This window comes from Neomonachus schauinslandi, chromosome 4 (genome assembly GCF_002201575.2).
Source record: "Neomonachus schauinslandi chromosome 4, ASM220157v2, whole genome shotgun sequence".
Lineage (NCBI taxonomy): Eukaryota > Metazoa > Chordata > Mammalia > Carnivora > Phocidae > Neomonachus > Neomonachus schauinslandi.
Genome location: NC_058406.1, coordinates 30,813,237 through 30,840,706, shown reverse-complemented (window position 1 = coordinate 30,840,706; position 27,470 = coordinate 30,813,237). Strand labels below are relative to the sequence as shown.

Here is a 27,470-nt window from a genome sequence, read left to right as displayed (position 1 = left end):
CCAAGAGTGATGATGAAAAGGTTTGGTAGATCAAGTTCACTCTTTGGGGGCCTGGTGATGGGAAGTCACTCTATCTTTTCCCTTTAGTTCAAAGGAATAGCCTTAGCCTACCCCCCCTGTTGGAGATGTTTCCATAGGTGCACACTCACAGGAGGAATCATCTGGCTCAATACTATGCAGTGTTTCAAAATTATAGCTATTGCCACATTGTGAACACGGTGACAATGTTATTTTTATTATGCAGTCATTGCTCCAAGAAATCAGCATTCCTTTGTTCTAACTACCTCACTAGGGGTAAGGCAAGTATTATAAATCACAGCTAGGAAATATAAAGCAAATGATTATTTAAGAACACCATGACTCATTTAAAAACGCCAATCTCCGCAGTTCCAGATAAGAACACAAATCTAGCAGCTGCCCAAATGTGTGTGCATCTGCACAACTAAGGAACACCACAGGACAGCTAACACCAACTCTAACCTCTTATCTATGGGGGGAAAGTTCGTGAAATACTTACCTGACCTCAGTGAATTTAGGATTCAGGAAAGACAATTTCCCACCACACTCACTGGTGGTACTCATTTAGTACCTATCTATTTCTACTATGCTTTTTTTTTTTAAGATTTTATTTTTTGACAGAGAGAGAGAGAGACAGTGAGAGAGGGAACACAAGCAGGGGGAGTGGGAGAGGGAGAAGCAGGCCTCCCACCGAGCAGGGAGCCTGATGCGGGGCTCAATCCCGGGACCCTGGGATCATGACCTGAGCCGAAGGCAGACGCTTAAACACTGAGCCACCCAGGCGCCCCCTACGATGCTTTATTCTGAAAAGAAAGATGGCTGTGTTTGACAAAAAAACTTAAAATATAATTCAGTTTGACTATATATTTGCTCCTTTTATGATCAACCTGCTTAGTCACTTCATGTAAGATTATATGTGAACTCTGGGCGGAAAAAAGGATGTGTCTCCTTTTTCAGGAAGAGCAGCACACACAGGCAAAGGGGAGGCGGAAGGAAGAATTAGTCCTATTAGACAGACATAGCTATAGCTTGTTTTTCACAGGCAGTAACAAGGTGCAGTGCAAAGAACACAGGGCTTATGTCACTAGGCTCTGCCTCTAATTTCCTCACCCACAAAATGGGGATAATAATCTTCTGCCTACTTACCTTAGGTAAATACTAAGTGAGAGAATAAATATAAAATCACTCCATTAACTATAAAGTACTATTTCGTATAAACATTACATACTATTACATTGTTTAACTACCTTCAAGGGTAGCTTCATGGGTATTTGGCCAGTTAATTAATTACCAGGAGAGAAATAATCATGGAATTCAGGATATAAATAATCAATCAGGTAGAGTGGCTGGAAATTTACCACTCCTTCTCTAGTGAAAAGTTTATTACCTTTATTTTAGATTGAGGATAATTACAACATACCTAGTCTAGAAACTAAATATACATGCCTTATATTAAAAATTCTGCTAAATCCTACAGATGAGGCTATCCTATTCCTGGTAATTTATATTGTATGCTGCTCAGCCATGTTATCATGATCATGTGGCTATATATTACTTGCTAAGCAAATGCCGCCAAATTCCTACATGTGTATTTTTGCTTCATGCAGAGGCTGCCGTTTGAGACTTTATAAAGCTAACACCAGTGAAGATTAAGCCCAATGCAACTCAGAAAAAAAAAACCCAGCTTTTCCACTGGATGGAGGTGTGTGTGTGTGTGTGTATATACTTAAAACTTAAATAAGAAAGCTTAAGGCTTTACATACACACGTATAAAGAAACATATATAACTAATTTCAAGGAACTACAAGGTAACATTTCAAGGAAATATTTGTACATTTTCAGAACAAGTGAAGGCTACCAGATTTTAGGGCAGTATTTCTAATCTTCTACATATCAAGGCACACACTGAAAATGTTAATATTAGTTTTCTGAATACTCAACCCATGGGCTGATACCGATGCCCTCATTCCATTTAACTTGTCACAAGATCATGTATCACGCATGGTGCTCTAAGTATTCTGAGAAAAATGTGGGCTAACAGTGATACCTTACTTTGTTATGTAGGCCTGAATTAGGGAAGTTATAGATATTCTGCAGTTTTAACTAAACTAACATTCAAAAAAATGAATAAGTAGCTTCAGAGTAAAGAATACTCTATATGGGAGCTCCAACTCAGATAAAAGGGGTGCACAATCAAAAAAGCTTACAGAACACTGACCTAGAGGCGCCTGCATGGCTCAGTCGGTTAAGCATCTGCCTTCGGCTCAGGTCATGATCCCAGAGTCCTGGGATCAAGCCCCGCATCGGGCTCCCCGCTTGCCAGGAAGCCTGTTTCTCCCTCTGCCTCTGCCTGCCGCTCCCCTGTGCTCTGTCTGTCAAATAAATAAATAAAATCTTTAAAAAGAAAAAAAAAAAAACCACTGACCTAGAGGACTCCACCATGTTCATTTCTACATGTCTCAACTTAAGGGTCCAACTTTTTTTGTGTTTCCAATTTTGACACAAAGCTTCATTCTTCCGGTCCTTCTGTCCATTCTCTCTCCCTTGATTCCCTCCCATCTATTCCCCAGGTTCAGCTATAATCTCTATAGCTTAAATTCCAAATATACATTACCAATTCTGCTGTTTCTCCAGCCCTGCAAGCTGGACATCTCCAACTGGAAAGCTGCCCAGAACTCAAACTCAAGCTCCATGTGTCCAAAATCTTCTTTCCCCAAACCTGCTCCTTCTAACTTTTCAGTTTCTATCCTCCAGTCACCTAGGCTTAAAACCTCAGAGTCATCCTGGACTCTGTTCAATTCTCATCAACTTCTAGAATCTGTAGTAACAGTGTCCAACAGTGTCCATCTCCTGACCTTTCTTCATACGGTCACTATCTCTGTTCAGGTCCTCATCATCTTCATATAGTTAACAAAAATGACTATGATGATGATGATAATAGCTAACACGCGTTTAATGCTGGGTGCCAGGTACAGTTCTAAGCCCTTTGCATTGCTCTTCCTTTCCACCCTCGTAACAATTAAGGGTTGTGAACCTAGTATGTGAACTCACTGCATTGTTCACTGTTTCTGGTGTCTTCTACTCAAATTCTGCTTATCTCTACAGAATGATGCTACTAAATCTTATAAAAGCACATCTCTGATAATGCCACATCAACCTATTACCCAAAATCTTCAACATTCAACAGTTCACCGATGTCAACAGAGACAGTTCAAATTTCTTAACCTGACAGTCACAGCTGACCCCAACTTACTTCTCCAGACTTCTTTGTTTTGCACTCCCTCCTGTCCCTAACTCATCTCCTTATATGCTCTAAGCACACTGGGCCATTTACTGCTCTCTTCAGCACATGCTGCACTTTTTGAATCATGACCTTGCTCCTCCTTTCCCTGTGCCTAAAGCGCCCTTGTCCCTACCTCCCTGAGTCTAATGCCCAGCTACACTGCCTACCTTCATTCCTAAGTCAAAAGTAAAGATCTCCCTTCCTCTGAATTCTGTGTCCTTTGGTTGTACTTTCCACATCAGTTTCACATACTTGATATACATCCTCTGTCTCCCCTGTTAGATCCTGGAGTAAAATTTTATTTGTACACATTTTTGAAGTCTCCACACATAAGACATGCGTATGTGTGGTGAATTAGTAAAAGGAAATGTAAAGCATCCACCTTCAGTATTTTCTCCTAGGTAAGAACTATACAGCTTAGGAAGATAAAGGAAAAATTCATTTTATCTGGGTATTTCCAATCAAGCAGGTCTTGCTTTAGTTTTCTATGTAAATGAAATGATGAAGACAGACCAAATGATAGTACTTCCAAGAAAAAAGGTAACCAAGTGAATCAGCATTGCTGTTTGCTGTGGTTTGTCTCTTTTCTTCCTTTGAACTAAGGAACACAAGGTCACAAGCTATGTTATGCCACTTTAAAGTTAAACATTTACTACATGGCTTTTTTTCTTTAGTTCTGCCTTTACACTGGAATTTACCTTCATTTCTTATCCTTCAACTGCCCTTTTTCACTACAGAGTGCAGCGCTGTAACTTAATTTATAGTAAACATTCTAATAAACAGAGGAAAACTTTTGGTCATGTATTGAACAGTGAGGTGTGGCTTTGACGGGAAGATAAGGGTGACAATACAGACAGAATGTGACCAAGTTTTAAAGGTCTGGGCCCAATACTGACGAGACAGCAGAGAGAAGAGGTTAAAAAGAAAACGAAGCTTCTGGGAGATGCAGACGCAAGGAAGATACTATCCAGCTATGTCTACGCTACTTTTCAGACACAGTACACCTCAGCACCTACACATCACATAAGATGCATATCATTCAAGCTCTCACTCTTTCAGTAAATTGTAACTTTAGTTCAAATATATGAAGGTGGTAAAAAGAAATCCAACTACAAAAAAAAAAAAACTTTAAAACGTTCAAGTAGTTTATGGTGTATCAGAGAATATGCAAATGAGAACAAAACCAAACACACACGTGCAGAAACACAACTACTTTGTTGGTGGTAAAGATTAAAGTCAACATAGTTAAAATATTATTTAGGGAGTATATAGACAATGATTTCTATTTCAGTCTTGTCAAATGCTTAAAATGATCCTGCGATCTTTGTTTATGAAATACCAGTTGGCTTAAGGACTCACTTGAAGAACCAGGCCCGAACTTGTTTGGGAGTTAGCTTGCTCTTGAGGTGTATTAACAACCACCACCACCAAAAAACAAAACAAAACAAAACAAAACCCCAACTGGCATGCAGGTGTTGTGTTTGTATACCTTAGTTTACTTCCTTGTAATATATAAAAGTAACCCAGCTCTCTGGGACACCTCAGCCAGGTGGGCACCATTAACTTCCTAGCTGATTCTCTGCTTTCTAAATAAGCCAGATGGCTGAGGCAAGAAATCTTCAGATCCCAAAAGGGACTGTTAGTCTGCTGCAGCAGACTTTCTAACCAACAGACTCCACATGGAGACTTCTGAACCACTTCCATGGCCCATTTTCTGTTCCTTCTGTGTCCAAATAGCAAACCTGTATGGATGTACCAAAAGGAAGAGAAATATGAAAAATAAAAAGTAAAAACCACCTAGAGGAATAAAAGAAACCTGGAATGAACTAAGTAGGAGATGAATCTCTGAATTTGCATAGGCCAGCCATTAAAAAGCTGAAAGACTGGGGCACCTAACCTTTCTGGGCCTCAACTTCCCCACTTTACAAGAAGGGAAGTAGACTAGATCCCTAGATGATTTCCATCAGCTGAACTTAAAGAGTATAACAGCTCTGTATGCATATATTATCGGGGCCAGAATAGACCAAAATAACTCCATTCATGAAGACCATGTATAAATGATTAGCTTTAAGAATACTTTTGGGGTTGGGACGCCTGGGTGGCTCAGTTGGTTAAGCGACTGCCTTCAGCTCAGGTCTGATCTTGGAGTCCCGGGATCGAGTCCCGCATCGGACTCCCTGCTCAGTGGGGAGTCTGCTTCTCCCTCTGACCCTACCCCTTCTCGTGCACTCTCTCTCACTCTCTCTATCTCAAATAAATAAATAAAATCTTTAAAAAAAAAATAAAAAAAAAAAAGAATACTTTTGGGGTTACTGAAGCCTCCATGAAAGTATATACCTTCTCTAAAAGGAGACCTCATCTTGTTTTAGGAACAAAAAGCTCACAGTGACCATGACTGCTGTTTTCAAACATACACATCCCAGGAAGCGGACTTTTATGTGGAGAGGCCAATTCCAATTTTGCCAAATCTTATTCTGTGTGAATGATTCCTTCAATGCATAGAAAGGAGACAGACATCAATGCTGACTGACCACGCCTGACAGGAAGTGACTTAACAGGACAGGAAATCAAATAGATCACAAAATATCCACCCCCACCCCAGGGGAAGAAAAAAAAGTCCTAAAAATAGATGACACCAGGCATGTAAAATGGGTAAGAAATCCCCATGGGTTTCCACCATTTATCTTGGAAATGTATCTCACAATATGTATCAGCTATGTGGCATTCATGCTAGTGTTTATATTTTGATGCAACCAATTATTTTTTTCTTTATCCCAACATTTACTTGCTTACTACTACTCTGCAAGCTGTAACTACCTCCCAAGTTTGAAAACTGACCAAAAAAATATGACCACAAAGCAAACAAAAAAACAGCTCCAGTTTACTTTATAAATATTTGTTGCACAAACTAAAAATGAACCTCTGCTTAGTAAACATCTGCAACTATTAGAACTTACCTGCATTATAACACAAATCTCAGTACCCAATCAGAACTGGTTCCCAGTTTTTATTCTGAGAGGCTCCTAAATCTAGTAAGGGTTTTTAAAAACTCAGCATTCCCATTTCATCTTATTCTTAGACACTCTTAATTTTTGACAAAGGGGTTAAAATTCTTTCATCATAGGCATCCTGGTAAGGGAAGGTTTGATGGTCTCAACAAATGAATTACATAGGGTCATGTCAGCACAAACGAGAATATGCATGTGAAAGCATGTGGAACCATGTTTAAAAAGAGATGTGTCAGGTTTAAGGAAACTCCTTGGTAAACATATTAAAATACTGGCATTTCTTTTCTTTGATGCCCCGCCTATCTTCGTATTTAACCCCTACCCCCCCCCATAGTCTGGATTAATAGCAACTAATATTTATGTAGCAATTCACAATTTGCAAAGCACTTTGACTACATGATCTCATTTGAGACTCACCACTAAATAGGAAGGTGCTATTTTTAGGTCCCATTTTTACATGTGAGGAAGCTGACACTAAATGGCTGACTTGCCCAAGCTCACAAAGCTGGTGATAGCTGAATGGAACCTGAACACAGGTCTCCTGACTTTAAGCCTGCTTTTGCTACCACACCATGCTGCCTCAAATACTGTAATCAGAGTATAAATAAATGCCCAAATCTAAGACCCCATCTAAGTCATCCCCACCCACACACACCCACCCCTAGTCTAAGTTCTAGTTAGCTGTGGAAGGTCCTATGCTCCTTATGGAAGCAGAGTTTTCTTCATTTTTCTGGAAAACATTTATCTGGCTAATGTGTTAAATAAGGAGATCATATCAACACCATTCGGCATATACTGGAAGATATCTTAGTCACCAGGGGTTCTGCATAGGCATGCCTATGTGCATTTTTCCAGGTAGTGGGTCAGATTCTCAGAGTCCATGACTCTGAAAAGGTTAAGAACCCAAGCTAGAGGCAATGGCTAGAGATCTTTCCAAGAAGCGAAATCCACAAAGTTCTCAAAGAGTTTTAATCAAGGCCTCATACTGTGCCCCACTTACCTTTCTGCCTTCCCTGCTCCAGGCCTTCTCCCAGGCTAAAAGAGTCATTCGGTATCTACATCTGTTTTTTAAATCGTACATAAAACCTGGAGCAACTGAGAACATATAAATCAATGACTTATAAAAAATAAATTTAAATTATCTGTTAAAGTGTAATCCTTAACACATACTCCTTTCTCTTATGATTTAACTTCCCAGAATGACAGTTTTCTTACCATAAGCATTCCAATTCCCTCAAAGAAGTTTTACAAACATAACTGCTTTGAACTCTTGAAATGCCATTCTTCACTAAGAACCCTCTAGATTACACAGAAGACAAGGTAGCGTGCAAGGAATTCTGAATCTGTTAGGCAGTTCACTCAACTATCATACCAAAGGATTTAGAATTTTTTTGCTGGGGGAAGGAACAGAGAAGAGTGGGAGAGAGAATGAATGCAGCCCTATTGTCTTACTGCTTGAAAACTCCTAATCTGAATCTATAACATATTCCTACTAACCACTCGACTTGAACATCAGAAGTACAGTCTCTTTTCATCTTAAATAGAGCTTTTCAGTCTAAATCTGTATAAACAAACTTTGTCCTTCCATCTTTCAACTCCTCGGCAGTTTTTCAAGGTCACTTTTGCGAGCAACGACAGAGGCCTGCATCGAGGAACTTTGACTGCTACACCACTCATTTGAAGAGCCCCAAATCTAAACCCCTATGGATCCTCTCTGGTAAATCCTTTACACGAGGGGAAGCCAGGGGAAGGCAATCAACACCCTCCAAACTTCTCCTCTACTAGGGCCTGCTCCTTTTCCCTACCCAGAGACTGAGTACTGCTGGCTCACTGCTCCACGCTGAGTCTGCTGCAGAAATGTTCCAATGACCTTCATTCCATATTTTCAAATAAGAAAACAAAGAATTGCTTTTTAAAATCAAGTGTATTATAGATGTTAGTACATGGGACAGAAGAGTTCACTATTCACAAAACCTGGCTGGTTACTGATTAGCAACCAGCATTAGCTTTGTATCCCTAAAAGAGGGGAAAAAATTATCAAGGGCAAAAGATAGGGTACCTGTACTCTTAACTTTCCTATTCACAAAATGCAGGTAAATTAGGATTCAAAATATTTCATACAGAAAAATGAAAAGCACTTTGCTCACATTTTTAAAGAACTAAACCAATGTCTGACAAAATGTGTGAAACTGGTAGAAAAAGATTTGCTCTTTTCACTGCCAATATAGTGGAAAAGTATGTTTCTCACCAACATTCTAAACTAGAATGTGTATTTTAAAACAAAGACTGTTACTTAATTACTGGTACGTATTAGAATAGAAGCAGACAGGTAAATCAAGAAAGTTACGGGAGAATTTCACATAGGCATGTGGGCCTTCACCATTAGAACCTGCATCCATGCAAAACGTATTTTCACACAAATTTAGAACATCAATGGTGTTGCTTCCACCTCTGAAAACACAGATGTCAACAAAGTGCATGGAAACAGAAGAAGTCTTACAACAACTCAGCTTATTCTGTAGGAAAGCTTCAGTGCACTTGAACAAAGGAAAATTATTTGGAAAACAGTTAAGTTTACCCAATGCAAAGAGAAAGTGCTTTGCTTCTGTGTGTCCCTGAAAAATGATTAGCCTTTCTTCATGTACCTGATCTTGTCAATACTCAACTAGGAAAAGAAATCCTAGGTGAAGGGCATGCAAAATCTAAACAGAGCCAAGGTATTCTAGGTGCACCAAAAGGTATGCATGGAATGTAAAGTGGCCATTTTCTGAAACAGTGCAACTTGTCTACACTCTCTGAAGCTAAACAGTTTCTACCATTTTAACACAAAACAAAGAATTAAACTTACCGGGAACTGCATTAATTTTACATGTAGTTATTTATATCTCCTCGGACAGGGAGAATTTAAGTCACTCCTAGCCCTCCCCCCCAAAAGGACGGAGGAAACAAAAGGCAGCAGGAGATGCAGAAACCTGAGTCTGGAATGTCCACTCCAGTGAAAACCCGAACAGCTGTCCCCCCACCCCCCAGCAAACTATTCGCCATTTTTCTTTGTCTTTCAGCTGACCCCTGCCTCAGTGAAAAACTCCGAGGCTCCAATGAAGCCCTGCAGCCTCCTTCCACTTTAACAGTCAAAGGCATTCAATCTAGCATGCTATTTGACACCAAACCTTGCCTCCAGAGTGGTCCCATTGGCTGAGCTGCTTTATCAGCTAAGAACACAAAGCCATGATTGGCTGTTCACGTCATCAGTTACCTCCTTTGTACACTTCCTGTTTTAAAGTTACCTTGAGAAGCAGAACAGGGGTCAGATTCAGACTTCAAATTACAGGGAACTTAAGGCTTGGAAATGCCTGGCAAATGCACACAGCAGACGCACCAGGGCCTCTTGTGTTTCCAAAACAGAGGAAACTGCAAATTTACAATGTTCTTAAAATCACACGAAAGGGTTGTTACAGTTCCCACCCAAAGGATTTCTTATTGGCTGTCAGAGTTCCACTTAAAAAATTTAAGGTAACTTAACTGCTTCTGATTGGCCATCAAAGATGTCTGTAAGATATTGCTACAGTATCCTATGGCAGTAAACCAGAGAAGCAATGTGCCTAAGATCGGAAAGTTGTGACTTAACTATCCAGTTTTCTCGAGCATTAACAGAAGAAAAAGCAAACCGGGTGGGCTCATCCAACAGCTCCGAAGAAAATGTGACCTCTTTACAGTAACAAAGAGTGATAACAATGGCCATACAACAGCTTGTAGGATTTCTAAAAAGGCATCTGTCATTATGTCCCTGGTAATTTTGAAAGCACATTATTAGTACTAGTTTGAAACACAAACTAATCTAAATAGGAAAATTCTGGAGTAATATAAGAAGGTAGTGACAGAGATGGTGGCATTTCCAAAAGGTCTACCAGGAACCCAAGAGGGAAATACAATGATGGGGGGGGGGGGGAGAACTGGCAGAGATAGAACACCAATGACTATTGTTTATTTTTTTTTATTTATTATTTTTTTTTAAAGATTTATTTATTTGAGAGAGCACATGAGAGGGGGGAGGGTCAGAGGGAGAAGCAGACTCCCCGCCGAGCAGGGAGCCCGATGTGGGACTCGATCCCGGGACTCCAGGATCATGACCTGAGCCGAAGGCAGTCGCTTAACCAACTGAGCCACCCAGGCGCCCCCAATGACTATTGTTTAAAGCTCATTACAGTTTGATGGATTTATTATTTAGGATGGTCATAAAAAATGATTAGCTTTTAATATTACAGTGTTGATATCACAGACAATAAACTTTTTACCACATTTTCAAGAATAAGTAACAGGGATGATCTCAGGATAGACAGTGCAAGTACTGCAGTTACTGAAGACATTCTGGGGTGCTGAAGTTTACTGCGGTGGTCAAAGATTTGCTTATGGATTTTGGGCCCAACTGTTGAGGTTTTAAAGAGGAGCCTCCTAATATGGTGAAAATGAATTAACATGTCTTTTTTCTTTTCTTTTTACAAAATATTCAAATAGAAACATCGCACTATTACCAAAGGCCTTTAACAGTCTCCTTAGATCTGCTTCCTCCCTTGAAACCAAGTATTCCAGGACTAAACAACACAACTGTTTTGCCAGGGGAAGGAGACCTTCTCTAGAAATACCTCGGCTGACCCTACATGCAAAGTCATCATGGGCATATGCAGGGATTTGGTAGCGCCCTGAAACAGAAGCAAGGTGGTCCTTCTAATCGCTTTGCCGCACTAACTTCTCTATACACATTCTACTCATTTCTCACATTGAAATGAATTAATTTCATCATGATTAGTGCCAGGTTCTATGCTAGGTATGTTACAGACTTCCCCCCTCTAATCCTCACTATCCGCTTTTATATGTGAGAAAGAGTGAATGAGAACTTTGACAAGTGGCTCCTAACCATACACTGGGATGCAAACTCAGGTCCCACCTAGGGTGCTATTCTTTCTATTGTACCACAATGCTGATACCGAGACATGGGGCACCTCAGGGCACAGCCAAGGAAATTCTTAGGGGTCACATATATGTAGAGGTAGCATAAACTATTACACCCAACTTCATTAATTTAAAAATCAGAAATCTGACTGATGTTGAGCTTGATCTCTTGTTTGGAGACCTAGCTAAGTATGTGACAAAATAGCACCCTTTCCTTAAAGCCCTAAAGCTACTAGAAGGGACTGTCTCTCTTCTATCTCCAGCATACCCTGCAACCCTGCAGAAAGCAACTCCTGAGCCATAAAAGGCAGTGTGGGAGGACTCCCAGCTGCTACAAAAAATCTTCCCCATGCCTTTCACCACCAATCCAGGCGGAAATTTGGTTCTTGTCCCAAATGCCCATCCTTGACTCTGTGTTTGATGTACCCGATTAAACCAAACATGTCCCTTAATACTCTGTGAAGGTCTTTGGCGTAGTTTTTACTAGTTCTTGGAAAGTTTGCAAGAAAAACACTTCAACCCCTATTTCTTTTCCTTTTTTAAAGATTTATTTATTTGAGAGAGAGAGGGAGACAGCATGGGGAAGGAGGAGAGGGAGAGAGAAACTTAAGCAGACTGTGCACTGAGCACGGAGCCCTACTTGGGGCTCTATCTCACAACCCTGAGGACACGACCTGAGCTGAAACCAAGAATCAGACACTTAACCAACTGCGCCACCCAGGCGCCCCTCAACCCCTATTTCTCATCAACAGCCACCTTATTATAATTCAAGCTACAAGTGGGAAGAGAACTGAAGTTATCCTAGAATTTCCATCTGGCAGCCTGACCCATTTACTTACTATTGCTTTCTCCTCTCTAGCCTGTTGTTACTGTGGACTAAGAGCCTCATGGGATCTCTGGGATTCCAACTCACATTCTTCCCTGGTCCTGGATCTCAGCAGCCCTCCAAACCAGACAACTGCGTCTTCTGCCCTAAAAAACACCCAGATCACTATGAGGCAAATCGAAGGCCTCTGATTAAGTGGTTCAAGCTTAAATACTCTCAAAGTAGGCACAGTGGGAACTGATGCTCTTGGTCAGAAAATTCTATGACCCTGGCCAAGTTACTTAACCATCTCTGAGCTCACTTCATGTATAAAACGGAAGAAAATAACACCAATTCATGGGAATGTTGAGGCTTAGTGACAAGGTAAAGCACTCAGCATTAATACCTAGCATGTGGTAGGTACTCAATATCTAAATATACACTTGACTATAACACTTATCACACATTATAATTACTTTCAACCATGTCTCTATTACCAGAGGAGGGCTTCCTGAAGACAGCAGCTGTGTTTTGTTTATATCCACATATATCCCCAGTGTTCAGTACAGAGGTGTATCTCAAACACAACCTTAGCCATAGTGTCAATGAAATAACAAGGAGTAGTGGGGATTGAGGAAAACTGGAGAGTGCATGTCCCATCTAAAGGGGCAGCCATTGTTCAGCTCCAACTAACAAATGCCATGGAGGAACACTAGTCCATTGCAGCAAGAGCTTCAAAACCAATCAAAGAAGCAAAAGCCAGATCCTGAACACAAAAAGGTGATGCTAGAACAGCTCCTGATCTGCCATCCTGAGGAATGACTGAAGGACCAGCGTTATGGCAGAAGTTGGCCCTAACCACCATGACAATTCTTGTCAAGTACAAAGTCTTGCTCAGTCCCCCAGATAACCTAATCTTGGAGGTTATACTGTATCACATCAGAAGCATAATTAGCAGCAAAGATATTGGGCTCTTCAGTGCCCTGAACAAACATTTTACTGATGGTACCCCTAACTGATTTCTTTGGACTTAATGAAGTAAGTAAACCTGGAAGCCCCAAGAAATATCAGAGAACCTCTAAAAAAAATGAAATTTTCATATGTTGTGATGTGAACACAAAGCCATATTCATTTGAATATTAAATACATTGTATGACTTCTTACATACTAAGCTGATGAGAGATATACCAGTTTTGTACTGATGTTGTGATAGGTTAAGGGAATGGGGTATTTTTTTATGAATTCCTTTAATGCAACCACTCAGAATCAAACACTGTATTTTGCTTATGTAAATGAGAAACAAGGCTGAGTTAGTCTCCCAATATTAGATAACACTATACAAACTGTTTTGTAATCTTTTGCACTTAAAAAATGTTAACTTTCCATATCAAATATATATATCATTTATAATTGGGTTATAGTCCATTGAATGGACCATAATCTTCAATCAGTTTTATATTAGTAACTTGTGTTTCCAATTTTTTTTTTACCTTTTGAATTTTTTGAGTATAGTTTTCACAATATTACACTAGTTTCAGGTGTGTAACACAATGATTCAACTTCTCTATGTTATGCTCACCACAAGTGTAGCTACCATCTGTCACCATACAATACTATTCCAGTATCATTGACTATATTCCCTATGCTGTGCCTTTCATTTCTGTGGTTTATTCATTCCATAACTGGAAGCCTGTATCTCCCACTCCATTTCAGCTATTCCATGCCCTCCTTGGCAACTATCAGTATGTTCTCTGTATTTATAGGTCTGATTATGCTTTTTTGTTGTTCATTTGTTTTGTTTTTTAGATTCCACATATGACTAAAATCATACAGTATCTGTCTTTCTCAGTTAGACTTACTTCATTTAGCATAATATTTTCTAGGTCCATCCATGTTGTCACAAATGGCATAATCTCATTCTTTTATATGGCTATGTAATATTCCACTGTGTGTGTGTGTGTGCGCGCGTGCGCGCGCACACACATCTTCCTACCCACTCGTCTATTGATGGACATTTAGGTTGCTTCCACATCTTGGCTATTGTAAATAATGCCAAGGCTACAATGAACATAGGGGTACATATATCTTTTTGAATCAGTGTTTTCATTTTCTTTGGGTAGATGCCCAGTAGTAGAATTACTGGATCATATGGTATTTCTATTTTTAATTTTTTGAGGAATCTCCATACTGTTTTCCACAGTGGCTGTACCAGTTTACATTCCCACCAACAGCACACAAAGGTTCCTTTTTCTCCACATCCTTGCCAAGCTTATTTCTTGTCTTTTTAATTTTCTGACAGATGTAAGGTGATGTATCATTGTAGTTTTGATTTGCATTTTCCTGATGATTAGTGATGTTGATCACCTTTTCATGTGTCTGTTGGCCATCTGTATGTCTTCTTTGGAAAAATGTCTTTTCAAAGTCCTCTGCCCATTTTTTAACTGGATTTTTTTTTGGGTACTGAAATGTATAAGGTCTTCATATATTTTAGATATTAATCCTTCAATGTCTTCAATTTTAAAATATTGTAAACAGCATCACAGAGAACATCCATTATGCCCATTCCTTGTACCCTCATTATCCCTTCCAGAACCACTGCAATGGCTTCATAAATAGTATCATTTTGTCTGGTTAAAAAACAAAAAACAAAACAAAACAAAAAAACCATGAAAGCCAGACTGTTTTAATGTTAAATCTTTCCATTTTCAATTTTGGTTCGAATTTTTTAATTATAAGCAGATCAAAGAAAATTAAGGGCTGCCAGATTGTTCCTCCTGACCCATATCTTTCACCTGACTTGGTCGTGAACAACTATCAGTTATTTCCCAAACCAAATCCACCTTCAAGGTTTAAAAAAATGTATCAGGGACGCCTGGGTGGCTCAGTCAGTTAAGCCTCTGCCTTCAGCTCAGGTCATGATCCCAGGGTCCTGGGATCGAGTCCCACATCGGGCTCCTTACTCAGCAAGGAGCCTGCTTCTCCCTCTGCCTGCTTCTGTCTCTCTCTCTCTCTGATAAATAAATAAAATCTTAAAAAAAAAAAGTATCAACACATTTTCAAAAGAATCTGACAGAAGTTCTGAAGATAATTTCCAAAGAAGTCCCAGAAATATTTTGAGCAATGACAGTATCATTAGAATAAGGAACACAGCGCTTCCTGATGCCCAGTAAATGGCTGCTCAATAAATTAATGAAGTGAACCAATAAATGAGACCTTAAGTGGATCATAAATTCTGAATTACTTGTTTTTAAAAAATAAATTATATTCTCCAAAGCATAAATTAAAACCAATGGGTGGAAAACTATTCTAGAAAACTATTCTGTTCTCTCAGAGCTGTCCAAAGATGGCACAAGCTGCCTCAGAAGCTATGGATGGGGTTGTTAGCACAGGCTGTTTGAACACTTGACAGGAATATGTGAAGACAAGATGAAAAAGAGCAGCCATGTGGAGAAGCAGAGGGGAAAAAAGCCCAGTCTTTGCAGCTAGACAGATTTAGATTCTAATCCCTCCTCACCTCTTTTTAGCTGAGTAACCTCAAACCAGTTACTTAACTCCACTGAGGCCAATCTCCTAAACTATAAACCATCTTGCAAGGCTGTAAGGATTAGGGATACTTTCATTCATTCAATAAATACTTATGTGTAGGTATTGTGCTAGGTATTATGCTAAGATCTGGGGATCCTTAACAATACACAGTCCTGTCCTCAAGGAGACTAAAGTCTTTTATAACAAAAAAGAAAATTAAAATAGGCAATCATAGTGCTGTGTGTTAAGAGTTCCAACAGGAGGGCGCCTGGGTGGCTCAGTTGGTTAAACGACTGCCTTCGGCTCAGGTCATGATCCTGGAGTCCCTGGATCGAGTCCCGCATCGGGCTCCCTGCTCGGCAGGGAGTCTGCTTCTCCCTCTGACCCTCCTCCCTCTCACGCTCTCTGTATCTCATTCTCTCTGTCTCAAATAAATAAATAAAATCTTTAAAAAAAAAAAAAAAAAAGAGTTCCAACAGGAGGAAATGCATAGTACAAGACATAAGTAGATCCCCTAACCCAGGGCCTAACTAAATTTCAGGCTGGTCAGAGACAACTTCTTGGGGGATTTAAAATTGTAAGAAGAATAGGAACCTACTGAGACAGACAAGCAAACTGCATGTGCAAAGTCCTGGAGGTGACAGAAAGCATTACATTCCTGGAATGGCTATAGTCTGATATGGCAGCAGCCCAGTGACAAGAGGCTAGAAGTTAACCTAGAAAAGTGAACAGGCCTGGACAAGACTAAGATACTAGAACTTTATTCTGAAGACAACAGTGAGCCACTGAAGAGCTTTATGCATGGGACTGGCACAATCAGAATTACCCTTTTAAAAGATCATTTGGGGTATAGTATGGAGAAGTAGACAGGGTGGGAGCATGACAGCTCCAGACAGATAGCAGGGAAAACAAGACCTTGTGTCATCTAGTTACTGGAAAATGTGGTAGTGCAGATGTTGAACAGATGAATGGGAAATATTAAGAAGATAAAAAATCATTAAGACCAGTGGTTAATAATACCTGTAGAATAACAACACTGTGACTGATAAACGGCAAGTGCTCTAAAAAATGGTACTGCTAGTATTATCGCTGATATTGGCAACTGGGTTAGATGACCTTTTGAAATCACATTCATCCCTAAGAGTCTATGTGATTTTGGAGATATGTTGTATGTTCCCAGACAAATCCTTTCCCACCATTGGCCAAGCTGTCATATACAAAAAGATTCATTTTTTACTCGTAAACTCTCTATACCAGAACTGTTCAACTGGGCCCCACTACACACTAGTCGTAACATGAAATGCTTATTAGATGTTCTCACAAACAGGGTTCCAGAACCAAATAAGTTCAAGAAACACTGCATTATGTATCCTCTCTCTTGAAGGGTCATAAGGACGTCAACACACACACTCTGAATACTAATTCTGCAGTAAAGAAATGCATTTCACTTTAGACATCATTCTGTCAAGGATCCTTTTTCCAACTCCAGAGGACATTTAATACATTGTATAAGAACTAATGTTCAATGAAACAGCTTAAGAAATGCTGCTCTAAGCTGCCTTACAGATTTTAGTGGAATGAAGATTAGAGGCAACTCTATTCTGACCACTTTCCAAAATGGTTGGAGTTTTACACACATTATGGCATTTCCCTTTTAATTTAGTCCTACTGAAGATGACATTAAATATCACCATAAATAGCAATCCTCTGCCTCCCAAATTATCGCCAACCGAGTGTGCTTTGCTTTTTTAAAAGGCCACAACTTTGTCAGCTGATAATGAGCAAATTCTAAGCTACTTACCCTTCAGGGTACAGTAATAATTTTTAAGACAGTTAAAAATGACAAAGATGTTCAACTGTGCAGACTTCATGTACTTTCACTTTCCTCTTTTATATGAATGATCATGCCACCAGTGAGGGGATGTGTTTTCTTAACACTGGGCAAAGAATCTCACTTCATATAGATCACTGGACAATGTGCAGCTTCTGAGGGCAGGGTTGACAGTAACAGAAATTGTGAAAACCTTCAGTACAGTAGTCCCCCCTATCTACAGGAGATACATTCCACCACCCACCCCCCCAGTGGATGCCTGAAACTGCAGGTAGTATGGAACCCTATATACACTGTTTCTTCCAATATGTACGTATCTATGATGGAAGTTTAATTTATATATTAGGCACAGTAAAGAGATCAATAACAATAATTAATAATAAAATAGAACAATTGGGGCGCCCGAGTGGCTCAGTCGTTAAGCGTCTGCCTTCAGCTCAGGTCATGATCCCAGGGTCCTGGGATCGAGCCCCGCATTGGGCTCCCTGCTCCACAGGGTCGGCTTCTCCCTCTCCCACTGCCCCGCTTGTGTTCCCTCTCTCGCTGTGTCTCTCTCTGTGAAATAAATAAAATCTTAAAAATAAAATAAAATAGAACAATTATAATAATATACTGTTATGTGAATGTGGTGTCTCTCTCAAAATCTCTTACTGTTCTGCACTCACCCTTCTTGTGATGATGTGAGATGATAAAAGGCCTGTGTGATGAGATGAACTGAGAGGAATGACATGAAGTGAGGGGCACTGTGATGCGGCGTTAGGCTACTACTATCTTCTGACAATAATCAGAAGGATCATCTGCTTCTGGACCACGGCTGACCGCAGTAACTGAAACCGTAGAAAGCGAAACTGTGGAGAATGGGTGGGACTGCTGTAACTCTGATAGATTTAAGCCAATGACATCATACAAAATATTCTATACTCCAAAATCATTTCCTATGAGTCACTGAAGCATTTATTGAAGCACTGCTCAAGATCACTATTTACAGCTCATACCCACGAATGTATTTAAGATTAATTCTTGGGCGCCTGGGTGGCTCAGTTGGTTAAGCGACTGCCTTAGGCTCGGGTCATGATCCCAGGGTCCTGGGATCGAGTCCCACATCGGGCTCCCCCTGCTCTGTGGAAAGCCTGCTTCTCTCTCCGTCTCTGCCTGCCACTCCCCCTGCTTGTGATTTCTGTCAAATAAATAAATAAAATCTTTAAAAATTAAAAATTAAAAAAAAAAGATTCTTGAATCTGATCTAACAATATATTGTTGGTTTTAAATGGAGAGTATTCATCTAAATAAGACACTTTATATATCTTGGACATGAAGATTTGAACCTCTAAGTTAAACCTATTCTACTGGAAACATTCAAATGTATAGGCTAGCCTAGTCCCTCTCTCTAAACTGCACCTGAAGTTTACCCATTAGAAAGCTTTCATTATATAAAAGTACACTGAATTTAGAAGTAATCTGTCTGCAGACAAGGACTTTTTTTCTTTTTTAATATTTTCTTTTTAAGCAATCTCCACACTCAACATGGGGCTCGAACCCACAACCCCGAAGTTCAAGAGTCACACACTCCACCGACTGAGCCAGTCAGGCACCCCCAAACAAAGACTTAAACCAAAATAGAAAATACAACTCCCACGCTGAAAATGAGCACAGCTGTTGCCTCACCGTTAGCAGGTACATCACTGCTACAACATGGAGAAGTGTGGGAAGGGTGCAGCAAATTTTGCAACCTGGCAAAAATTTCTGCAGGCAGAGGGATTTTTTTCCTGAACCATTCCACAATGTTGTCTTCCTGCTTACTTCAAAGAAAATGTTACCCAGGTGACTAGAAACCAAACTGACAGTCCTATGTCAACTGACAATTTCTACAATTAGAAAATTTTTTTAAATGACTATAATGCAAATCTCTTTCTGGATTGAAGGATAAAACTGGTTGTTCTGATTTCAATAATTATCGCTATCTGGCAAATATGGAAAAGTTCTCATCTCATCAAAATCATTACCACTCAGGACCTGAGGATTAACAGAGCAATCAGGAGACAACCTAACCCTGAAATAATCCTACTACTTCATACATTCATAAATACAGACTAATAATAATATAGATCCATTGTAAACCAGCTCCTAAACCACAACGTAACTAAATTAGGTTATTTCTTTCATGCCAAGTGGTTGCTCCCCCATGTAAACATCTTACCGTACATAAAAGAGTAGATAATTACAAAAGGCCTCCTTATTAGGGAAGCTCTAACAGGCTGAAAGGACAGATTTTATGCTGTTCTAAAAAGAAAATGATGTGTCCTCTCATTTATTAAGGTCCACTTGGTGACAGGCACCCACTGTATGCTACTGTATTCATTTTTCCTAACTACTCTATAAGATAGGTGTCACCACCAATACTTCACATAAGAAGAAACTAAGGCTCAGACAGGTTGAGAAACTGACCCCCAGCTCACACAGAGGGTAACTGCATTGCAGAAGAATTCTTTCCCAGGTCTGACTCCAGCGTCAGCAACTACACTACCCCCTCCCAACAGCACTTTTTGGCCAAAGTATTTTAAATCCATTTCCTCCAACAATTAATCTACTTAAATTATGTTAGGTGCTTTTAGTCTCTGGGAAAATACTAAAATGACCTTGTAGCCTTCCTAACTAGTCACAGCACATGCATGAAAAACTGAATAAACAAAATGAGAAGAGAGACTGGAAGACATCAGATAACTCACAATCAGTCTGCTTTGAGCATAAGAAACTGAATGGAAAAGAACAACTTGCTGGCTAAGGAATGTTCCTCCTAGGTTGTATGCCTGAGGTTGGAATGAACCTCAAGAAGGTCGTCTGTGACCTTTTTTTCTTTTAAGATTTTATTTGACAGAGAGAGACACAGCAAGAGAGAGAACACAAGCAGGGAGAGCGGGAGAGGAAGAGGGAGAAGCAGGCCTCCCGCTGAGCAGGGAACCCGATGCGGGGCTCGATCCCAGGACCCTGGGATCATGACCTGAGCCGAAGGCAGACACTTAACCATCTGAGCCACCCAGGCGCCTCCGTCTGTGACTTTATAATGTCCTCTGCCATTCTCCCTCCTATGAATGAGGCAAACTTGTCAAAATACAAAAGGTGCCTTAGAGTCATCTCCATCAAGTCAATGTTTCCACAGAAGAGGCAATGCTGCCCAGTGGAATGAGCACTGGACTGGGAATCCAGTAATCTGAGTTAAACCTGGCTTTCCCCTTGCATAGCCAAGTGACCTTGTCAAGGTCATCACACTCTTTAGGGCCTCAGTACAAAGCACTTGCCTAAAAGAAATCAAAAGCCACTTCCTGATCTAAGATGCAAGAATTTTTCTTTTCTCCTAATATTTCAGGGTGTCAAGAGAACAGCGTTTGGGGCACCTGGGTGGCTCAGTCTAATGTCCAACTCTTGATTTCAATTCAAGACATGATCTCAGGGTGGTGAGATTGAGCCTCATATTGGGCTCCATGCTGAGCGTGGAGTCTACCTAAGATTCTTTCTCTCTCTTTGAGCGTCTGACTCTTGATGTTGGCTCTGATTGTGATCTCAGGGTCATGGGACTGAGCCTCATGTCAGCTCTACACTCAGTGTGGAGTCTGCTTGAGATTCTCTCTCCTTCTCCCTCTACTCCCCCCATGCTCTCTCTCTAAATGAATAAAATCTTAAAAAAAAAAAAACAAAAAAGATTCTCTCTCCCTCTCCCCTCCCCTATCCCCCCTCACGCATTCACTCTCTCAAGAAAGAATGAAGCCAGTATTTAAGAGTACGGGTTCCACAAATTTTGTAAGAATTAAGAGTTACAGGGGAGCGCGGGTGGCTGCATCGGTTAAGCGTCTGCCTTCGGCTCAGGTCATGGTCTCAGGGTCCTGGGATCAAGCCCCGCAACCGGCTCCCTGCTCAGCGGGGAGTCTGCTTCTCCCTCTCCCTCTGATGCTCTCCCTGCCTGTGCTCTCTCTCTCGTGCTTTGTCTCTCAAATAAATAAATAAAATATTAAAAAAAGAAAAAAGAGTTATAGACCTATGCTTGAATCTGGGCTCTGCCACCTTATGTGACCTTGAGCAAATTACTTAACTCCTCAGTTTCTTCACACCTAAAAATGCAGGTGGTAGTAGGATCGGATCTACCACATAGCGTGGCAGATAATATGCATAATACATTTATACCCTAGCTGGTACAATGTAATCACTCAATAAAAAGTAGTAACTATAATATCATTCCTGAGCTTGATTCCTAGATTTTTAGTGGTTCAGCATCTCTGAACTAAAAGATGTGAATTTCAAAATTGCCTCAAAAAGACAACTAGCACCAACCCGCATGTCACTTTGCCTCTACTTCTCTTTAAGTGGGCATAAGAAACCCTGTATCTTTTCTAGTATAATGAATCAATTTTGACCAAATGGAAAATATGTACGCATAAATGAGATAACAGAATTGTTACAAGGATTTAGAGAACAAAACATGGACATAGTCTGTTAAACACTAAACATTAGTATGAGTCTACTTAGAAGGCAAAGTTGATGTTCTCAAGTTTTTAACATAAACTCAGACCTACTCAGACCTCCTGCGAGTTCAAGATTTCTAGGGTGGTCAATTCCAGATGATAACAAGGCCCAGCAACTGGCCATGGGTGTAAGGAGCTAAAAGGAATTAAGGTGATCACTGGTGTTGAAGAACAGATAGTTAAGAAATGTTTGCTGAATAAAAAGCAAATATGTGTACGCTTGTTTTTGCAACCTTGTCTAGATTTACTAAAAAAGAAACTAAATTATGGATGCCATAACATTCCTCATATTCTGCTAACTTAATGACTGAGTCAAACAAAGGTTAGATGACCAATGTACAAAATGCATGGCAAGCCCTATTTCCCCTTGTTCTTTTGACTCTATCTTCCACACTGCAATGTAATTGCAAATAAAAAGGAGGAGACCTTCACCTAATTGTATCAAGTCACAAAGCAACTCAGACTTCCAATTCACTGGTCTCCCCTCGAAACCTGAGTTATTTAAAGATTTTCATGCAAATACTAGAACTGCAAATAATTTTTTGTATCCAGTTTCAATTTTACACATCATTTAAGATAAGCATATACTAGATTCACTATCCCACAGTTTGAAGAAGGCACTAGGCTTCTGGACAGGTCCCAGTGTTTGGAGACAAACATCTTAAAGAAGCAGTGATATTTTGAAAAAGCTCCCAAGTGAGTTCTTTATACACTTGGTAGTTCCTCATTCCTTGGCATTAATCACTTGCATATAGCGAGACTACGTCATCAATTTTCTTAAGTCTGATTTTAAAAAATGAGATTCTTAAACTTTCTGTACATGTTTTTCCCTATTATCTACCTGGCTTCATAAAAACTCCAACAGTTTACTTTGTAAATCTTTCTCTACACAATAGAAAACAAGAGCTATGATTTAAATACCTAGTTGAAGAACCTATATTCTATATGGTTCCTATTCTGTGGTCTGAATCTTTCAAACAGTACAACAAATTCTTGTTAATTATATCCTCCCCACTCAATACACTCCTAACACCCAGCAATCAAAGAAAGATGACCCATTTTGAAATGTAACACTATCTGGCAGTTTGACTAGTCAGGTTTATACTGATAGCATGATATAGCAGTAAAACTACAGGCTCTGGCATCAGACAACTTGGATTTGAATTCCAGTTCAACCACTGAGTGACACTGGACAAGCTACATAACCTCTGTGATCCTCAATTTTCTCATCTCCAATATGGGAATGATAATGCCTACCTAACAGTAAATGTGCCCCCAAAATGTCAATTCCCTTCCTCTACTACACTCCTTTTCTCTCTTGAAAATTTTGTTGCATTCACATAAAGCTGACCAAATTTGAAAACCAGAGAAGTTTCTTGAAATTGAAATGATGAAAACAGATGTATAACAACTATCTAAAGCTAGAAAGGACCACATAACACAGACAAGGAAAAAAAAAGTTAGGAAACACAGAGGTTTAACACAAATGTGTTTCCATGATCCCCAAACCTTGGGAAGAGCAAATGTAGAACAATTCATTACAATAAAATGGAAAGTGATAAAATACCCTCAAGCTGACTCTAACAACTCTTGACCAGAACGAAAGTTTTCTGAAATACAAACCAGAAAGTGTTGACAAGTTCTGTAACTCATGACAAGATGCAAGAAACTATGCACTAGTTTATTCTCCTTCCAAGCTGATAAAAAAAAAAAAAAAATTAAGTGCACATGAGGGTGGGTGTACTTTTTAGGCATATATAAAAGAAAACAAATAAGGCAGGTCCAGGATCTCTGTTAAGCTCTCTTCCACTAAAGAGGAATGTGACAATATCTATTCAACAAATAAATGCCAAGTATCTAATACCTGCTAGCAAATGTAGCTTTAGAAACTCAGCCCTGACATGTATCCTTCCTAATACAGGAAAACTTCATATACATCTCAAAATTAGCTGCATGGTCCTGAGACCCAATAATCTATAATTGCTCCCTTACTATAATTCCCAAGTCTGAAAATGTTCCCCCAAATGCTTCACACTTCCTCATTCCTATATATCTGTCACTACTTAATGCTGTGCCTCTTAGGCTTGGCATTGTTTCTAGGACCCGTCACGTTCGTCCAATAGGATCCCTCTCTCACGCTGGTTCTGTTTGTTTTCCCCTGATATCACATCCCAGATCTGGTAACTGAAACCTCGGTTTCAATGCTGGCACTCTCCAGCAAAATCCCAATCTGATCCTATCGCTTAGCTAGGTCCCTAACGCCCTGGTGACCCTTCCTCCTATACCATGCCCTCAGACCTGGCATCCGTGGACATCGAGGTCACTCACAAACTGTGTTAAACTCTATCTTAACTATAGAAAACAAACTGATGCTTATCAGAGGGGAGGCAGGTCAGACGATGGCTGAAATAGGTGATGGGGATTAAGGAATACACTTGTCGGGATGAGCACTAGGTGATGTATGGAATTGCTGAGTCACTACAATGTACACCTGAAACTAAAGTAACACTGTATGTTAACTATGCTGGATAAAAAACAAAAACAAAACAAAACAAAAACACCTTCCAAGTCTAGCTCTCTTGGCTCTCGAAGACCCTCTCAGCCCCTAACTCAGGTTTCAGGGTTTCCAAGCCTGGCACCCTTGGGGCTTGTACGCCCTTATACTAGGCCACGCATGTTCCATGGAGGATACCTCTGGAGTTAGGAGTGTCACCCACTCCGGACCGTGCACAGGTTATCCTCGAAGTACCTGCCAGACCATAACCCTGTCTTCCCCCTTAAGGTCTCTAGGCTCGCCCCCAGCCTCCACCCCACGCCTGCACCGAAGGGGGTCACCACCCTGCTGCCCCAAGCCGCAGAGGCGCGCATCCCTGCAGCCTCCCATTCCTTCATCACCCCCCAGGCCGGAGCCAGCGCGACCAATAAGGTGCCAGGTCCGCGGCCTCCCCGCCACCGACCAATCACGAGCGAGCCCCCCCGCAGTCGCCTTCCGCCAATGGGAGAAAGCCCGCGGGCCGGGCCGACGAGGCGCGCGGACCCCAGGAGCGCGACAGCGGTGACAGCGGCGGGCCCGGCGAGAACACAACATGGCGGCGGGCAGGCCGGACCGAACTACAGCGGCGGCCGTGAGAGGGAAGTGAGGTCTCCGCCAAAGGCGGGAAGCGCTGCCCCTCCCCCCGCCGCCGCCGCTCGCCTCTCACCCTCCCTCCCACAGACGCTCCCGCACACTCACACGCCTCCGCTCAGGAGTCCAGGGAAGAGCAGGAGCCGCCTCCGCGCTCCTGCGGAGTCGGGCAATGCAGAGGCCTGGACACGGCGGAGGGGAGGGGGAAGCGTGCGTCACGGAGAACGGAGCGCGCGCAAAGCGGGGGCACAAACAAGATGGCGGCCACGCCGTTTGCACCGTCTCCCCCCCTTCCCCTCCCCCTCCCTTGGCGCCTTGATTCCCTGTATCTTGTAATGCGCAGGAGCTGAGTTGTTTGAAGTCTCGCGAGAATTAAGAAGGGGCGACGACCTGGGGAGGAGGAATGAGATCAGAGAGCCTTCTGACCCCACCCCTTTCTAGAGGATCCGGAGGCGTTTCCTGGTGACCTCCACAGGGCGTTCTACGCTTGTGGGCCTTTGATGTGGTGCGCGCACTTGAATGTTAAAATACGTTTTTTGGGTTTTCGGGTTTTTTTTAATTTGGGAGGAAAGAGCTGGGGGACGAAGGACGACATGGGATTGCTAGATTACGTGCGCCCCTAAAGAAGATAGTTACCAGTACCATAAAAGGGGATTTACACCAAAACTGTAAAATTATATACTCCGGAGTAAAGAACAGCACCGCCGAAGAATTATTAGCGTGTAACCTTACGTCGACATAGACACTGCTTTTCTCATTTGAATGCAGTTTAAAACTTCCATCAAGACAATTGAAAACCCCATGAGCATTACGTCTCTTTCATACCTTATCTCTTTAATCTCTACAACTAGTTGGTATTAGTGTTTCTGTTACAGATAAAACTGATGCTCAAAAGGGTTAAGTAACTTGATCAAAGTCCCACAGCTCGCAAGTGTCAAAACTCAATTTGAGTAGCTCCAAAAGCTGTGGATGAATTATCTACATTGAGCCAATGGGTTAGATGTAAGCACTGAGAGAGATGAAACTGCTCTTGCTGGTGGTTCCCGTGAATTTTATAAATGACCTTGGAGCTTTTTGGAGACTTGGGTTGCAGGAGTCTTCAACAATATAATCAACACTATTATTATTTCTTTCCTTTGAGCGTATGACTCTGATGATAAAGGTGTTAAGAATACTGGAATAGCCCTTGACATGAATTCAGGAAAACTGTTTCCAAATCCAACCTGAATAAATCTCACTTCAGGCACTCAAATATTTGGTGAATGAATGAACAAAACCTAACTAGCTATAAGACACCTGACTTCACTGAGTCTTGATTTCTTCATCTGTAAAATGATCTATTTCCTACCTCCTGGGAGTGTTGGGGACATTGAATGAAATAGTGTAAAGGAGAGTGCCTTGGAAATTGCAGAAGTGCCAAAGAAGTTAGTGATAATTATGACATTTTCAGACATGAGAAATGGCATAAAAAATTCAAAACAGACACAAATAGTATGTTAAGATAGTAGACAGATGAGCTTAGCTAATGGGAAAAAGCTAAGTGAGTCTAAAATATTGAGTTAATTATTGCATATGTTTTGTTACAAAAGATGTAAAAATGTGTAGGAATCAGCATGAATTAGTATTATTAGATATTGCTGTTATAGTTAAGTATCGACCGCACATAGGGGCTGCAGTCAGTTTCCCTCTAAGAGCCTGGAAATCAGGTTGCCTTCAGAATTAAACTAATAAGAATTTACATAGAAAACATCAGCCAAAGGTGATCATAAACATATTTAACAAGTAGTGCTGAAGCATTTATCTAGCAGATTTGAAGTCCATGAAGTTATGGATATATCTTTCTGTGCTAGGTATTAACCCTTTAGTTGCTAAGGCGTGAAGAGTAGGTCCCAAGGGCTCCCAGGGGAGGGGAGTTGTCAGGAAGTTTGGGGTAGCAGGTATTTATCAGCTAGTATGAAACTATTTCAATATTTTAATAGTTAATATTATAACGTGCCAGTCATACTGGTACACACAGACTGAATATTAGTCCTTGTTATAGACTATTAACAATATTCTCTGCCCCTGCCTTTCTAAATCCCTGCCTATCTAGTCTGTCCCTAGGAGATTATACTTCTCACCCTAATGTCATCAAGCTTGGCATTGGTTTGGTCAATGAAATGTGAGTAGAAATGGCATGAGCCACTTCTGAGCAGAAATGTATGGGCCATCTAATGATTCCACCATATTATTTTTCATCTGCCATGAGAGCAGCATGTCCCAAATAGAACTGCTTCTCCAGCGTTGGTCCCAGAATAAAGATGTGCAGAGCCACAGCTGATGTACATGACATACATGTGAGGTAAGAAATAAACCTTTGTTATTGTAAGCCACTGAAATTCATTTAGTTGTTTGTTAATGCCGCATAACCTA

At 40.8% G+C, this 27,470-nt stretch overlaps 1 protein-coding gene across 3 annotated transcripts in view; it reads right to left on the bottom strand.

Moving 5' to 3' along the window:
* NFYC (nuclear transcription factor Y subunit gamma) overlaps positions 1 to 25,241 on the bottom strand; it is a 67,476-nt gene extending 42,235 nt beyond the window's left edge. For all 3 annotated transcript variants that reach the window (XM_021684239.2, XM_021684241.2, XM_044914490.1), the window contains exon 1: positions 25,167 to 25,241. The gene's annotated coding sequence lies outside the window, so the exon portion shown is untranslated. The remainder of the gene's footprint in view (positions 1 to 25,166) is intronic.
* Positions 25,242 to 27,470: the final 2,229 nt, after the last annotated feature.